This window comes from Schistocerca cancellata, chromosome 5 (genome assembly GCF_023864275.1).
Source record: "Schistocerca cancellata isolate TAMUIC-IGC-003103 chromosome 5, iqSchCanc2.1, whole genome shotgun sequence".
In the NCBI taxonomy this organism is placed as follows: Eukaryota; Metazoa; Arthropoda; class Insecta; order Orthoptera; family Acrididae; genus Schistocerca; species Schistocerca cancellata.
The window spans coordinates 231,323,193-231,341,578 of record NC_064630.1 but is presented as its reverse complement, the minus strand read 5'-3'; positions in this window follow the sequence as shown (position 1 = coordinate 231,341,578).

Genomic DNA, 18,386 nt, shown 5'->3' with positions numbered 1-18,386 from the left:
ATGACATGGGTAAGTATGTATCTCAGTCTTGAGCTAGTCCTTCTCCATCTCCCTTTCAACCAACCCCACTCTATGAGTCCAATTCCTCCCACCCTAAATCTCTTTCCATTTCCTCCTGCCTCTTTCTCTCTGTTCATCTCCTCATCCTTACTCTTTGTGTTTATTTGCTCCTTTTCTGTCCATCTGCTCCTTTCCACTCTGTCCTTCTCCTCCTCCCATCTCTGTATCCATCTTCTCCTCCCCCTCTCTCTGTGCATCTCCTCCCCTTCCCTTTCTATGTCCATCTCCTCTTCTCGCTCTCCTTGTGCATCTCTCCCTCTTCCCTTTCTCTATCCATTTCCTCCTCCTCTGTGTCTGTTCATCCCCTCCTGCCCAACCTCTGCCTATCACTTACTCCTTCTGTCTCTGTCCATCTCCTACTCTTTGCTGTCCCTGTCGATATCCTCCCCTTTCGTATCTCTTTCCATCTCCTCCTATCACCCCTCGCTCTGTCCTTTTCCCCATGCGCTATCTCTGTCCCTCTCCGCCTACTCCTAACTGTGCCTATCTCCTTCTTCCCACTTCCTGTCTGTCCATCTTCTCTCTCTATATTATCACACTCGCCGAACTGGGATGCTGGTGCTTCTTACTTATAAAGTATTTGTTTCAAGATTGTAGGTATTATGTGCACCAAATTTGATTGAAATTTTTCCAGGGCTTAGGATGAAATTTTTACCTTGACTTTCCCAACATCCGAACATAACAAGTATATTTCAAACACGTTTAACAAATTTCACGTGTAATTGTACGCTTATTTCTTTCCATGACTAATGAATTTCGCCTAGCTGTTTCATTTTCATGCAAATAAATGCTGATGATATCGTATCTCCTGAAATTTCAGCTGTATAATGATATAATTTTGTAGGTACTTCCTGTGGTGTATATGCCTACTGTCTGCGAACCGTGATGTGAATATAGTTAGTAGTAAAGAAGTAAAAAATTAAAACATCGTTCATGTTGCGGTAGTTTTTCACGCATCTCAGTGTTTATAATGTCATATCTTCTGAACTAATTGTCGTACAATGATATAATTTTTCTGGTACGTTCAGTGATATATGTGGATTCTCTCTGCAAAATGTATTACGAATGAAATTAGAGTTAGAAATAATAAATTACGATGTCACGCTTCATGCGACCGTTTTGCAACATTAAGAGAGAAAATTTGGTAATGATAAACTTTTATTCTTTAATAATTTTGTGGGGTCACCAGTGAGAAAAAGTTTCGTATGGATTCGTAATTACATGTAGCGTTTGTTGAAAGCCTGTGAGTGCTCTCGTTCTCAAATACTGGATGACTAACCCATCCTGTTTTGAGGACAGAGCACATATTTATTTATAAATACACAGTAAATTATTAATTTGCAACTATTACTGTTCTACATCATTTGTTGATGCTTTTTATAACAAATGTATGCTTACAGGAAATTAAAAGCAATAAATCCTACAATTAATTGATTATTGAATACTAAGGCACACTTTTCGTTATTACAGGTATTAACTTGATCGACAATTTAGTAATATTTGAAATGTGTGGCAAAGATCTTTTTGCGATTATTTATAGTCAACAATGTGTCTTTTAAACTACTTGCACTGTTAGCTTAATTAGAGCTATATTCATTGTTTTCCATTGTTATAAAGTTTGGTGTACTCGAAATAGGACACTGGGACTTGGTGTTATCATTTCAGTTATTTGTATTGCTGCACGTTCGAATATGAATCTCTGCTACTGCTGATGTATTTTCTTTTTAGAACGTGGTAATTTTATCAGATTTTGTTGCTTGAAATTTACAGTGTATTATATAAGTATGTTTGTGAATATGTTACCCATTAGTAAATAATACAGTTCCAGATGGACAGTTTATCCGAGGCAAGCCTATTAGATTTGTCTATAAGTTGTGGTCTCTTTGTGGAGCAAGTGGCTACTGTTTCAAATTTGATTTATACTGTGAAAAGGATCCAGAAGATACTACAACGGATGACCTACTATTGGGATCAAGAGCAGTCCTAAACATGTTGGACTGCATTGAAAAACCCCAGAATCATTGTGTCTACTTTGACAATTTTTTCACTAGTAGAAATCTTCTGATTCATCTGATAAATTTGGGTTTTCGAGCAACTGGGACTGTCAGAGAGAATCGAGCTGGTGACTGTCCACTACTGAGCAGCAGCGAAATGAAAGAGACAGTTCGAGGAAACTATGACTACCAGTTCGACTGGAATGGTGAAGTCTTATTTGTGCGATGGCACGACAACAGATCCGTTGCAATTGGTACAAATTTTGACCAAGTTGAACCTTTGGGAGCAGCTATGCGGTACAGTAGACAAGCAACTAAGAAGACACAAGTGCAACAACCTGCCGTTTTGAAGTCGTATAACGCGTACATGGGAGGTGTTGACCACCTTGACTGGTTAGTTGGAAAATATGCGACTGTAATTTAGAGGGAAAAAATGGTAGTGGGTCCTATTACACATTTGCTGGAAATGACCCTCGTAAATGCCTGACTCTTCCTCAGACTAGTACGTGGGAAAAATCCACAGGATTTACTGGATTTCAGACGTGCTGTTACAGTTACATACCTGAAATTGGACACTGGAAGACCGAATATTGGACGTCCAATGGAATACCCATCAAGTCAGTTGAGAGTGATACCAGACATCAGCACACAAAGAAGATGTGTAAGAGCTAAATGCAATGGGAAACCAAAAACATATTGTGGTTCATACACTATATACATTATAATTAAGGACCAAAAAATTCAATTTAAAAAAAATTTTAATTTGGGACTTAATGGGCTAAGTTATGGGTATCTGGTAATCCATCATGTGGGACGCAACCGGACACGTAGTACTTGAATAATAATGTCAAAACCAGCGACTGAGTTTGAATCTAAAGTCGTTTATTCTTTTTAAAACATGCTACCTGTTTCGACCCCACATGGTCTCATCTTCAGGCCCCGAACGTAACCTGCCATTCAAAATCGTTTCCATGTGCGATGAACTGAATCGTATGCAGCGGACTATAATTAACTGGGTTCTGTACCTTCCATGGCAATAACAAGCCCAGCATGGTCCGAAGACAACTGTGAGTTACGTTCGGGGCCTGAAGAGCACAGTATTTGGTTTCGAAACTGGTAGCAAGTTTTAAAAAGAATAAACGACATTAGAGTCAAACATAGCCGCTGGTTTTGTCATCGTTATTCGAGTACTAGGCTATGGGTATTCTCACACTGGATATATTCACATCATGGGTTCCACTGTTGTTCACCCCCACTTTCTTCGTAGATAGGCGATTTTACCCCTACACGTATTCTTTCCAGACAGTACATGATATGTACACCAACTTTAATTGAAATGAGTCCAACGGTTTAGGAGTAGCTGTACATCGTGTATACATACATGCATATATACATTCATTTTTGTAATTTATATATATATTTGTAGGAGAACAAAGTCCACGGTGACAACACCACAATTGGCATCCTAAAAGTAGACAAGTGTAAAGTGGTTTCCACGAGTATTTCTGATTAGGTATCACATTTTTTATTATGTGCATTTAGTTTCCCTTCTCATGGTGGCAGGTATTAAATTGGTCTGCTTTCCTTCATATACAATGCGACGCTGGTACATAGTATAAATCTATAGCATGACAAGGAAGCATTAATATTGACAAAATCTTGCTTTGGAAATGCCATGCTAGCTATTTTTCAGTGTATCGCCATTTTTCATTTGAAACGTCCCATTTGAAAAATTATACATGAATGTGCTTAAACTGACACACAATATTTTTTAGCGCAACGCAATCTGACTTTGAGAAATCCCTACAAAGGAATGGCCCTGACTAACATTAACCTGTACCTTCCACAAATCACTTACCTCACAAAAATCTTCGGTACTCAAGCTACAGCAATACAGCGAGCGCCACTACTGCCAACTAAATAACAGATTCAAACTACTGAAGGCACTAACTACTGATAGGCATAGTTAGCAAGTGAAAGATTTTAATAGAGAACAAACAATGTATTTACCTTAATAGTGTTGAAACATCATAATATACATAGCAGTTCATAATATCCAGTATAACAAATTTCAAAACTCCGCCATCTCTCTCCCCACATCCACCACTGCTGGCGGCTCACCGCCAACTGCGCAACGCTACGCGCTGTTCACATCCAGCTGCCGCTGCCCAACACTACAATGGCAGACAACAATGCAAACTAGCCACAGACTGCACACAGCACAGCCAGTGATTTTCATACAGAGCGCTACGTAACGTTGCCAATAAGAAAACATAAGCAGCCTACTTACACATTGTGAATAGGACAATGAGAGGCAACAAAACTGACCGGCTAGCCACACCTCACCCTTGAATAAAGACAGGAAGAACACAGAGAGCAAGGAGAGATAGGTTGGACCAAATACATACAGAATCATAAGGTTGGCGGTAGCAGTGATTGCAGAGGCCATACTAACCATATATGTATGCCGGGACTCTGCATCAGGGGGGAGTACAAAGACAGACAGTCGGCCGTTCGAGGCAGATGATAACGAGGCGTAATGATGCCGACTCAACGGGCGCTCCCTTGGGAGCTCTCGGGAACCCCGCAGCACTGTGTTGGCAGCACTGACGCATACCACAGACGAGTGAACTATGTGCGGGTGGCTGGAACAGCGCAGGACACGCAGCAGCCTGATATACGACAATGCGGCCAAGTGGGGCTACGGTAGTAAAAATACAGATGGTGTACTGTTTCCGCCAGCCCTACCCACAAAAAGCATTGACGTTTGCACCTGAACGAGAATAACGTGATAGTGACATGAAGGAATTCGGAAAAACGTTCTTCCGCCATAAAGGGATACGGACTACGAGGAGAGAGAACATCCTAAAAAGCTGACCAAGTAGATTACGAGCTGGGACGGTACAGCAGTGCGGGTGTCTCTCCCAGGCAATGCAGGAAAACAGGACATTTTCCCTTTATTATTTCCATGCTGGCGAAATGACACCGATGGGAAGAAAATATCTTTTAATCGATGGATGGGCGCTGACGTAGATAGTATCCGATTTTTGGTGCGAAAAATCATAGTGAAGAAGTAAATTTGGGGGGTTATTAACGCGGAGGCGAAGAGGGAGGAAGAGATACCTTATGTTTATACCATCTGTGGCAAAGGAGGAAATAGGACAGAATCTGGAAGAGGCACAAATAAAAGAGGAAATAAATTATGGGTAGAAACTGCGTGATCTGTGGTCGTGGGAGTCAGGTAGTCAAGCCTCGAAGTTTCGAGATTCAGGGCTCTGTTCAAGAGCTAGGAAATGTGCGCCCGTTGACGCGGATATGAGTAGTGAGAGTATTATTCAGATGGAGCAAGCGAGTAGGCGAGATTAACATTCGGGCCGAAAGACCGCGGATCAACAGAACGCACACCCGACGGCAGTGACGGAGGGCCGCCACTGGATCTACGACTCGACGGCATGCGACGCAGCAGAGCACACTGCGGTAGTGCCACGTGTGGGTTACGTAGGCACAACGATCCGTTACTTCGACGCGAAGCGGTGGCCCGTGTAACGGTCGTCCTGTTCCAACACTAAGTTTATATTAATTCACTGTCTATTCAACGCTGTGCAAATACTGTTTACTTACTACACAATTGTGCGTGCCTCGAATGACAAGCGGCAGCACATTCTCCTTAATATGTTTACCCATCACGAAAGTGGTCCCTACGTAACGATGAGCTTTTAAGTTAACTTTTGTCTAGGAACTTATAAGCGATTGCACATCAAATTTGTGAACACTCACAAACGATACCTTTATTACTGGAATAAATTCTAGATACTGTAACTGATGACTTTGATTTCAAATCTCTTAAATACTCTGTCACAGTAAAGAGTTAGAGGAGAGTTAGAGAGACCACACTCAGAACACATTGCTTATTCTCCTTAATAGCAGATTGCGTTATCCAAAAACCCAATGCATTACATTATTAAATAACATTGTACCCTGAAAAATGAGGTAAGAGCTATCGGGCCTACTGTGGAAACTCATCTAAAGTACACTACTGGCTATTAAAATTGCTACACCAAGAAGATGACGTGCTACAGACGCGAAATTTAACCGACAGGAAGAGGGTCCTGTGATATGCAAATGCGTAGCTTTTCAGAGCATTCACACAAGGGTGGCGCCGGTGGCGACACCTACAACGTGCTGACATGAGGAAAGTTTCCAACCGATTTCTCATAAAAAAAAAACAGCAGTTGACCGTCGTTGCGGATATCGTATCGCGACATTGCTGCTCGCGTTGGTCGAGATCCAATGACTGTTAGCAGAATATGGAATCGGTGGGTTCAGGAGGGTAATACCGATCACCGTGCTGGATCCCAACGACCTCGTATCACTATCAGTCGAGATGACAGGCATCTTATCCGCATGGCTGCAACGGATCGTGCAGCACCGTCTCGATCCCTGAGTCAACAGATTGGGACGTTTGCAAGACAACAACCATCTGCACGAACAGTTCGACGACGTTTGCAGCAGCATGGACTATCAGCTCGGAGACCATGGCTGAGGTTGCCCTTGACCCTGCATCACAGACAGGAGAGCCTGCGATGGTGTACTCAACGACGAACTTGGGTGCACGAATGGCAAAACGTCATTTTTTCGGATGAAGCCAGGTTCTGTTTACAGCATCATGATGGTCGCATCCGTGTTTGGCGACATCGCGGTGAACGCACATTGGAAACGTGTATTCGTCATCGCCATACTGGCGTATCACCCGGCGTGATGGTATGGGGTGCCATTGGTTTACACGTCTCGGTCACCTACTGTTCGCATTGACGGCACTTTCAACAGTGGACGTTACATTTCAGATGTGTTACGACCCGTGGCTCTACCCTTCATTTGATACCTGCGAAACACTACATTTCAGCTGGATAATGCACGACCGCATGTTGCAAGTCCTGTACGGGCCTTTCTGGATACAGAAAATGTTCGACTGATGCCCTGGTCAGCACCTTCTCCAGATCTCTCACCAATTGAAAACGTCTGGTCAATGGTGGCCGAGCAACTGGCTCGTCACAATACGCCAGTCACTACTCTTGATGAACTGTGGTATCGTGTTGAAGCTTCATGGGCAGCTGTACCTGTACACACCATCCAAGCTCTGTTTGACTCAGTGCCCAGACGTATCAAGGCCGTTATTACGGCCAGAGTTGGTTGTTCTGGGTACTGATTTCTCAGGATCTATGCACCCAAATTGCTTGAAAATGTAATCAGATGTCAGTTCTGGTATAATATATTTGTCCAATGAATACCCGATTATGATCTGCATTTCTTCTTTGTGTATCAGTTTTAGTGGCCAGTAGTGTATATACTGTATCAGCGGGTGGGGACTCGCTGTCTATGCCATAAAAGGTAGAAATTGGTAACTCCTTTTGTCAACAGTTGCCAGGCGACCAATTTGTTCACTTCGGAATTTTTGTGAAAAGCAGTCACTATAAGACACTGTAAAGTATTTACTCAGCTTACTCTTTCTTGACCGATGAAGAGCAGCTTTGCTCTAGAAAAACTACAACTTTTACTGCATTTCGTTCGTTAGTTGATTTGAGCGATGGGGGAAAACAGTTAGATCATTGGTCAGATGAGGGAAGGATGTGGAAGGAAATAGGCCGTATCTTTCAAAGAAACCATCCCGGCATTTCGCTGAAGCGATTTAGGGAAACCGTGGAAAACCTAAATCACAATGGCCCGACACGGGTTGGAACCGTCGTCCTCCCGAATTCGAGTCCTGCGTGCTAACCACTGCGCCACCTCGTTCGGTACTGCATTTGGCTCCAGGCACTTGCTTCCTAGAGTCTCGTTACAGTTTTTCCGTTCATTAGTGCCGGCCACGGTGGCCGAACTGTTCTAGGGGCTTCAGTCCGGAACTGCGCTGCGGCTACGCTCGCAGGTTCGAATCCTGCCTCGAGCATGGATGTGTGTGATGTTCTTAGATTGGTTAGGTTCAAGTAGTTCTAAGTCTAGGGGACTGATGATCTCAGATGTTAAGTCGGACAGTGCTTAGACCATTTGAAATCGTTCATTAGCGTGGCAAGAGACACATATGAAGCGATGACAGCAACAGGAGCATTGTACTATTCTGCGGGATCCTGCATACCACTTTCGACATTACCATCTCTTAAGAACACATCAGAACCTCTCAACATCCCCTACGCTGCCAAGATTGAAGTGGCATGAATGCAATGGTATCTTTAGTTTACTTCAAAACAATGCCTGCAGGTTAGATTTAGCTTCTACAGAAATAGCCCTTTGTCCATTGCTCCGTAACAGCTATTTGTTTGGTAAATTATCAACAGTGCTTGTTTTCCTTTACATGTCAGTGTTTTACTTATGGATGTCTGCAGTGAATTCTTATCCCCCACTGCACGTTTGTGAAGACTGTTCTTGGCATTCTGAACTGTCCTAGCTGTAGTGTATGAATATTTTATGATACGCTTTTGATCTGTTTAGGTCTCCTCTGTATACCTCCAAAAGCTGTTAATCAGTTTGGCCGACCGGAGTGGCCGAGCGGTTCTAGGCGGTACAGTCTGGAACCGCGCGGCCGCTCGGGCATGGATGTTTGTGATGTCCTTAGGTTCGTTAGGTTTAAGTAGTTCTAAGTTCTAGGGGACTGATGACCTCAGCATTAAGTCCCATAGTGCTCAGAGCCATTTGAACCATTTTTGTTAATCAGTTTACATACCACTGCAATTAAAGGAGCATGTGACTGTCTTACGCGGTCTAACTAAGACCAGAAGATGTACTTAATTTTCAAGCAGATAAGATGGAGAGACTGCAGTCTTCCAACTTAAACGGAGTGACTCTGCACCAGACAGAACACTATAAATCAGTTACAATTTTTTTCCTCTCAAACCTCTAATCAATGTTCGTGTGTTGGTGTGTCTGGGGTGCTGAATATCGAGGTTATCAGCGCCCATACCAAGGTCGATGGAAACAAAATGGTTAAAAAGTAGAAAATACGATTAAAGAACTAAAAGGCAAACAGAGATAAAACAGCACGCAGTCTCTCCAAATCTCACCTATAACTACTTGCTTAATCACACTAATGCACAACAAGGAAAACGCCACAAAAGAGAGGATGTGAGAAAACTGTCAATTAAAACACTGCGAAGACTGGAGGATAACTGGAAGATTTTCACAGAAATAAGCAGCTGGCTGACCACTTATTAAAAGCACGTATGAGCCACTCAACCTGATAACACATTAAAAACGGCACCCTGACATTTTTGAGGGGACAAGTCGGACAATGCAGAAAATTGTAAAAGTCATACAACTTTCGTTTGATTGTCATAAAAAATAGACGGCAAATCTGAGGAAAAGTGAGCTGCCGTCCTCTGGCCCACTTCACGAACCTTATTCGCTCAAGTACGCACGATGTGTCACTTGTGTTTCGGTCTTGTTTTAATACGAACATGCCAACACACACAGTTACGACGTAGCGTGTAACAGTTTTAGACAACCAGTTGGTTCTCTTGAAGTAGTCGTTTAAGGTACACTTCGCGAGGGAAGGCGCAGTCTCGAGTTTTCCAGACATTTGCTACCACCTTCTCCGTCCCTCTCTTCTAGAAGCAATGTTGCAGCCTGCGCCTCCGTCCGAGACGCAATTTCGAGCGGAATTTGGGCGGCGAAATGTGTTGGAAAGATCAGCAGCTGACGGTCAAGGCGCCGGGCAGGACATTAATCACTGCGGCCGCAATCCCGCCGCGGCTGCGAAATGAAAAACCGTGCCGGCATCCGCGGTGTGCTGCCCTTCAGGTAGGAGCTGCGGCGAGGTCGCTTTGGTGGTAGTGGCAACGGGGCAGAGGAACGCAAGGCCACAGCAACGCCGCAGTCTTCTGCACTGGAAAGATGCGGAGAGCGAAAAGACGGAAACGAAATTCCGTCCTCCCAGTCCTACGGTAAATACTGGCAAACGACCATATCCATTTGTGTTATGGAGTGCCATATTATTCAGTATAGTTGAACATATTTATTTTACTGAGTATGTGCATTATGTTGCCATGACGTACATGTAACGAAACCCACATAAGCTCAACGAAACATCTTCTGCTGAGCCTATCTCTTACGTACGATATATCGCTCACTGAAGGCGATGTATGATAATCAATAGCGAAAACTGATACGGATGAGAATATACTGTACTAGAAGCATCAACGTTTCAGTGAACATTGGTCCGCAAATATGCCTTTTTGCGAGATAATTGTGAATGTGCGCTTACTAGCTGCTAGTGTTGTCCTAGGTAGTACGAATGTCTTTCAAACATAAACTTTCGCCTACATCCACATTCAGTTTGGTTCAGATATCATCTACGGTGTCTACAGTAACAAGAAAAACAATATTACTTCATACCCTTACGTGTTACAATTAACTGTACAATCGCACATTTTTAAGAAGGTGTTTCATGTGTCGTCCTCGCATATGGATGCAATACTGCACTCGTTTCTGTAGTGACTTAAAAATTCCATGTCACAATTTCGGATCGCAAATCTTGAAAAGACTTTACTATTCTTTGATTTTATCCATACGACAGAAACAGCGCACGAATGCAAGGAAGAATACCGCAAATAATATTACGAGAGTCACAATACCATACTTCCGTGATATTTCGCAAAAGTGGCTAACATTTTAAAACCTTTTAAAGTTGATACCGCTTTTCAGACCAATAATACGCTGCGGTTTAAACTAAGAAATAATATACAGCAGGAAAGCGATAAATATGAGAGAGCTGGGGTCTATAAAATTCAGTGTAACACATGCAAGGCAAGCTATGAAGGGCAAACTGGTAGGTCCTTTAAAATACGTTACAAAGAACATAGCGATGCTTTCCGGCTTAATAATTTCAAAAAGTCAGCTGTAGCCACGCATTTTTGGGAAACGGGACACCCCATGTTGGGTATAGATCAGGATTTCGTTATTTTGCTTAGACAGGATAAAGGCAAAAAGCTGGATCTACTAGAACAGCTGGAAATTACGATACATAGCGTGGATAATCAGAACACACTGAATGAACAGCTAACTGATGATACAAATAACTTTTTCAAACATTTCACTGGTTTCTTTTAGTAACTGCATTTTCAGCAATTGGGAGGATACCATTATTTCATGAGATCCTTTGAACAGGTATGCGTTATCTGTTTGTATAGACATCTCTGTGACTTCCTTGTTGACTTGCGCGTGAGCTCACTCGCGTTTCAGTGTCGTGTTTGATTACGAGGTGTGTGGTATCAACGAAGACGCACGGGAGTCTTACGACGATAGAGGAGAGAGCCATGTGATTTGATGTTGAACGCCATAGGCGACACCATTTTAGAGTTTTTTATTTTTTGACGACTGTATGGAGATGCACCTTGGAAGACACCGCTGCAACGAGGGAAGTGGTCACGATGTTTTAATTTTATTATCAATTTTATTGTGCCTGGTGCATGTTCCATTTTAACGAGTTTTAACACGTTCTTTTACTTTTTTTGTTATTCTGATGATGGAAGCTTGACTTCCGAAACGCGTCAATCTTAGTGTTTTACACTATAAACAGGCGGTTAAGCCGATTTATTTTTTAACATTGACTTTACTATTCGCTGTTCCAGTTCTTCAGCTTTGAGAGTGGAAGTGCTACTAACATACAAAAAATTTCAGATGATTGAGCTCAAATGATGTTGGAGGCCAAGGGGCAGTCACTGCGCGACCTATCCATCTTCGATGACATCGTTGCTATCAGATGTCATCTGACATCAGACTTAAAATTTGTCGGTGCCTCAAGGGGACATTACCAAGTTAATATTGCAGCCACGAGCCATGTGTGATATTTGAGCAAAGTTAAGTTAATATGAGGTCGAAAAGATAAAATTTCAAAAACATTTGCGCTGATCAGGACAACACACTACAATGACAAGAGTAATTGAGTACCTCCTGATATCGTGTCTGCCTTCTTCTGCCAAGCGCAGAACACACATCTTGAAGAAGGTGTTTCATGTGTCATCCTCGCATTTGGATGCAATACTGCACTCGTTTCTGTAGTGACTTAAAACATTCCATGCCACACTTTCGAATCGTATCGCAAAACTTGATGAGACTTTATTATTCACTGTTCCACTTATTCAGCTTTCAGAGTGGGAGTGCTTTTAGCATACAGAGAAATTCTGATGATTGAGCTCAAATGTTGTTGGAGGCCAAGCTGTCGAAAGTCCCCCGCAGAAATATCAAACTATACTGTCTCCATAGCTGTTTCAGCGGGGCGGCGTCGGTCGTCTTCGTCCTCTCTTTCACTTTTCGAAAGTCCACCTACCTCGATATTCCTTCCTTCCGACGTCCCTTCACTCTGTAGTAGCAGATACATGCTAGGCAGTGTAAAGCAGCGTTGATGAAACCACTACCTAATACCTACCACACAGAGGCAGCTAACTCGACTTGAGAGTCAGTTTCTGAAAGTTCATATTTTAAAAAAGCGGGCGTTCGGAGGATGCAGTCTACTTGTAATTTAAAATTTAGATTGAATCTGCTTTCTATTCATAGGGAAACGCATGAAATGACTATCAAGTCCGAATTTAATATGATAAAATTTATTCTTCAAAATTCACTGTCTGTTCAACACATTTTCACTCGGAAATAGCCAGAATTTTTGCAAGTGCGACCCGACTGATTTTGACGATCTAACTCTTCGCGAGTTAAACATCCAGTCGTTTCAGTGGTCTTCTTAGTAAAAAGTGCTCGCTAATGTATTCCGTACAGAGCACGAAATATGCCACGCAGAATTGTTAAAATGGTTCAAATGGCTCTAAGCACTATGGGACTTAACATCTGAGGTCATCAGCCCCATAGACTTTGAACTACTTAAACCTAACTAACCTAAGGACATCACACACATTCATGCCCGAGGCAGGATTCGAACCTGCGACCGTAGCAGCAGCGCGGCTCCGGCTGAAGCGCCCAGAACCGCTCGGCTACAGCGGCCGGCTGAATTGTTACTACGACCAGAAAGTTCACACGCTCATAAATCCGAAATGAACTCACTAGTTGTTCATCTTACAGACTATTTTTATGGACCTGTCTAACGTGGTGTTATCCGTAGGACGATTAGCAAGCGACTATCTCGAACTATTCTACTCATTGCCCACGCCACTACATTCGCGTGGGAACAACTTAATTCTGATTGGCTGTTGGTCTAAACGACCAATCAGAATGTTCCTTCCAGATCATTCTGGCGGCAAAACTTGCCTTATCCAATCACTAATCTGATAGTAATTAACGTCATTAAAACTTCAATTTTTGATGTATTGTTTAATCAAAATAAGCAAAATGCAAAATATTCTCTAGACTGACAAATAAACTTATTCTGTCTAACTTTCATTCTGGCTGCTTTTATACAAAAGCAAGCTTACACCGGCATACGTCATCTGCATCGGGGTTGCACCATAACTTTCCCACGGTTCGTTTGCACGAGGTTTTACATAAAATGACATATTAAGTTTTAGCGTATGTCCCACATGCGCTCTCTCAGTCATTATCATGCACTCACACAGCAAAATTATAAGCAAATAATAGTTTTGAGCGATTTTTGTATTACAAAATGTAAAGTAGCTAAAGGTTTGAAAAGAAAATTCTAATTAATTGATTTTATGCACTGAATTTAGTGATTGGATAAGGCAAGTTTTGCTGCGAGAATGATCTGGAAGGAACATTCTGAATGGTCGTTTAGACCAACAGTCAATCAGAATTAAGCTGTTCCCACGCGATTGTAGTGGAGTGGGCAGTGAGTAGAATAGTTCGAGATAGTCGCTTGCTAACCGGCCTACGGATAACGCCACGTTAGATAGCTCCATAAAAAAAGTTTGTAAGATGAACACCTAGTGAGTTCATTTCGGATTTATGAGCGTGTGAACTTTCTGGTAATGGCTTCAAATGATAATGAAAATAAATTAGTTATTGTTCCCAACAGGGTTTTAAAACATAAGCGTCGGTTTTAGGACTTTTAGGTAATTTCATTACCTCAGGAACTATAATAAATAAAAATCTGAAATTTTGACAGCATCATTCAATTAATTACAAAAGGCTGTGTACCAAATTTGAACAAAATCGAATAATAACTAATATGGATTATTAGGATTCGTAGAGGGTATGAATTTTCGTACCGTCGGAACGTTACTGTATGCAGTTCTCAGGGCAGGCAGCGTCAGCTGCGCTGTGAGCAAAGCGATAAAAAACGTAGCCATCCTGCAGCCACCGTACGAAACGGTTGCGTGACTTACTGTAACGAATGTCGTCTTGTATTGACTTGCTACACTACATCGTCCATAATTACGAAAGTGTTGCCGGTTCGGGATAAACGTTTGACAGGATTCATGTTGGGTGATCTCTGTGGCCAAATCATTCGCTCGAGTTCCCCAAAATATAATTCAAGCCAATCGCAACCAGTTGTGACCTGAAGACATAGGGCCTTGTTATTCATAAAAACTGCATCGTTGTTTGCGGCAAATGGTCTCCGAGTAGCCGAACAAAACCATTTCCAGTCAAAGATCAGTACAGTTAGACCATAGAAATCAGTACAATCCATGTAAACAAAGCCCATCCCATTATGGAGCCACCACCAGCTTGTGCAGTGCTTTGTTGACAACTTGGGCCCATGGCTTCGTATGGTCCATGCGACGCCCGAACCCCACATCAGTTCTCACCAACTGAAAGCGGGACTGATCTGACGAGGCCACGTTTTGCAGTGGTCTGGTGTCCAACCGATATGGTTACGAGCCCAGGAGATGCGCTGTAGGCGATGTCGTGCCGTTAGCAAAAGCACTCGCTTCGGTGGTCTGCTGGCTTAGCCCATTAACGCCAAATTCTGCCTCACTGTCCTAACGGATACGTTCATCGTACGTCACACAATGATTTCTGCTGCTATTTCACGCATTGTTCTTAACTGTTAGCACTCCCAACTATACACAAACGACGGTGCTCTCGGTCGTAAAGTGAAGACCGTCCTCCACTGCAATGTCCGTGGTGAGAGTTAATGCCTGAAATTTTGTATTCACGGCGCGCTCTTGGTGCTGTAAACTTCTAAATAGTGAATTCCTAACTATTTCTGGTACAGAATGTCCCATGCATCTATCTCCAATCACCACTTTGCGTTCAAAGGCTGTTCATTTCCGTCGTGCGGCCACGATTACGGCAGAAACCTTTCCATGTAAATCACCCGAGTATAAATGACGGCTCCGTCAATGAACTGCTATTTTATAACTTGTGTACGCGAGACTACCGCCTATGTTATATGTACAATCACTATACCGAAATTCTTGTCACGACTGTATTTCGCACAGAAGTAAATAGCCACTCAGAGCAAACTACTCATTTGCAAGTACGTACTTATTGAAACGACTTGTATTCAATTATCGTACACTTCCCCCCCCCCCCTCCCAGTCCGTTTCCGCTGTTAATTATGATGAGTGTACACAGTGTGTCCTTCCTAAGAGTCGTCACACGCATTTTCTCTGGTATTCCGGAAAATACAGGCAATTTCGTCTCTGCACTGTGCAGCAGGAGTCAACCTAAACAAATACTAGTCCTCACGTCTTTCTAATAACCCCCGTAATCGACGGAGAGCGCCTGTTTGTTTCCCGTTACAAACAAAATTATTTTTCAAACGAAATTTTACGTGTCCATTCGATAAAGCGGTCCAAAATCAGTCTACTGCGAAATGTGTTATACCGATATGTGTTAAAAGGGACAGCAAAAACCAAAGCATATCCTGTATTCAAGCAGCGACAGCACCGCCCTCACCACGAAGACTGCTTCCGCCATGCAGCAGCGCTGCTCAATTGCTGTAGATTATCGTGCGACCGTCCGCCCCCGGTAACTGAGTGGTCATCGCGACGGAATCTCAGCCGGCACGGTAGCTCAGCGTTTTCGGTCGGAGGGTTAGCAGCCCTCTGTAATAAAAAAAAAAAACTGAGAGAATGGATCAACAACGAACTTCAATAGGTGTCATGGGACGTCCGCCCCGAATAAACGCAACGAACTAAACGAGATAAAAAAAAAAAAATGAATGTCGTACCTAACAGCCCGGGTTCGATTCCCGGCTGGGTCGGACATTTTCTCCCCTCAGGGATTGGGAGTTGTGTTGTCCTTATCCTCATCATTTCATCCCCATCGACAAGCAAGTTTCCGAAGTTGCGTCAACTCGAAAGACTTACACCAGGCGAACGGTCTACCCGACGGGAGGCCCTAGCCACACGGCGTTTCATTTTTACTGTGCGACCGTAAAAATAGTACAGCAACGTGCTTGTGGTGTGGATGTCGAAGTACAATACAATCTCTCTCATCAAATCATTGAAAATCAAAGTCTTAAGCGGTTCACAAGCTCTATATCAGCTCAGAATCCCCAAATGCTACTGCGCGAAAAGATTTACCCACACATTACGTATCACAAACACTTCAATGGACCTCCGTAAATGTGATTGGACCTACATATTTTTCTACGTTTGGTCTATGGGTTACCAGCTCACACTCGTCGCATCTACCTAATGTTTCGCAAATGTATTTAATATAAATGCAGGCAAGATTTGCTATGCAAAAATAACGTACGCACTCATATATTTCTTAGTTTCACAAATTCGAGTTTATTTCCAATAAGAACATAGAAAATCGAAAGTCAAAGTTCAGAATAAATTAATTTCAGACCCTTGCCTAGTTTATTAAGATCTTGGAGGTGGCTGAGTAACCCACGATTAATTCGTGAAAACCGTTAAAGTTCCACAGTGTTTCAAACTAGAAATTTCGCGGTCATTAACACGCAAACGTTCTAAATGCGCCTTACACCACACGCAATCCGAAAAATAACAAGTCCATCAGATGCCGAAAAATGTCTATGTCGAAAAGTAGGAACTCAGAATAATTGACACATGCGGACTAGTGGCTGTTTAACCGCTAATCAGATAAAAAGTTTCTCGAAACACAGGCTAACACAGCCTGACCGCCTTCAACGGCGTCTGAACATCGACTCTCCATCAGAATGCCACTGTTCTCCCAGGAAACATCGGTTAAGCACTGCTGAAGTCAGTTAAAGTACTGAACGTAAAAATTGCTGAAATTCTTAATTTTAAGCTTTTACACGCAAGTGATACATAAAATCACGCGGAAATTTTCCGAGAAATGTAATGGTGTTATCAGTTCGCTCTTATCTGTCATAATTTATTCATAAACCATAATTTCTATGACTTTCCTCCGTTTTTCGGATTTCTAAGTCTAAGTATTAATGTACAATTTAAATTATACGTTACACAATTTCCTACATACCTATATTTTACAGTACTGGACTACTTTTAATGTATTAGTAAGAAAAGCTGTTCTTAATTTCGTGCGGTAAGCTTTAATTTTTCACTAGACGCAAAAATCCACAGTGAGAAACAAGCGGCTATTGTGCTGCCCAACGCATAGGTTTTCCCGGTTACACGGTGACCTTAGCGGTCGGTGGAAGTCCAGAGACAACCCCTGTGTGGAATGTAGTGTGAAACTGGTCCTCCACCTGCTCCTGTCAGGCTGATAACACCAGTTAACAGCCGGCCGCAGTGGTCTAGCGGTTCTGGCGCTGCAGTCCGGAACCGCGGGACTGCTACGGTCGCAGGTTCGAATCCTGCCTCGGGCATGGGTGTGTGTGATGTCCTTAGGTTAGTTAGGTTTAAGTAGTTCTAAGTTCTAGGGGACTTATGACCTAAGATGTTGAGTCCCATAGTGCTCAGAGCCATTTGAACCATTTTGAAACAGTTAACATGAGCATGACCTGATCTTAGCCGCCTGTGCATCCGAGGTCGCGTGTTTGTGGTTGAATTAAGTCTCTCTTCCCTTTACAATAGGCTGCCGTGTCACAACTGATTGCTTTCGTATTATAGGGAGTGCTGAAAAGTAATGCCTCCCAAGTTCTTATGTGAAAATTCTTAAAGTCGTTTTAAATAAAAGAAACGTTACTAATATTCTACTTCTTCATGTCCCTCTACTGATACGGGATTCCCAATTGCCTCACATGATATGATGGTGTGTAATGTAAATATATGTCAGTGCTTAGAAAACTGAAAGCTTGCATTCAAAGAGTTCGTTCACAGACCTTCAGACCACACATGAGGGTTGCGACATCTGCACAACCTGACGCCCTGGGTTCACTGTCATCGAGCATTGTCCGTACACTCTCGTCTTGGCCTCACGCGATTTTCACCTATTTCCAAAACTTAAATAGCACCTTCGAGCATTTCACTTTGATAGCCATGAAGCTATGCAAGCAGAGGTCCGGTTTGTAAGGAGTCATAGACAATACGAAATGAGAAA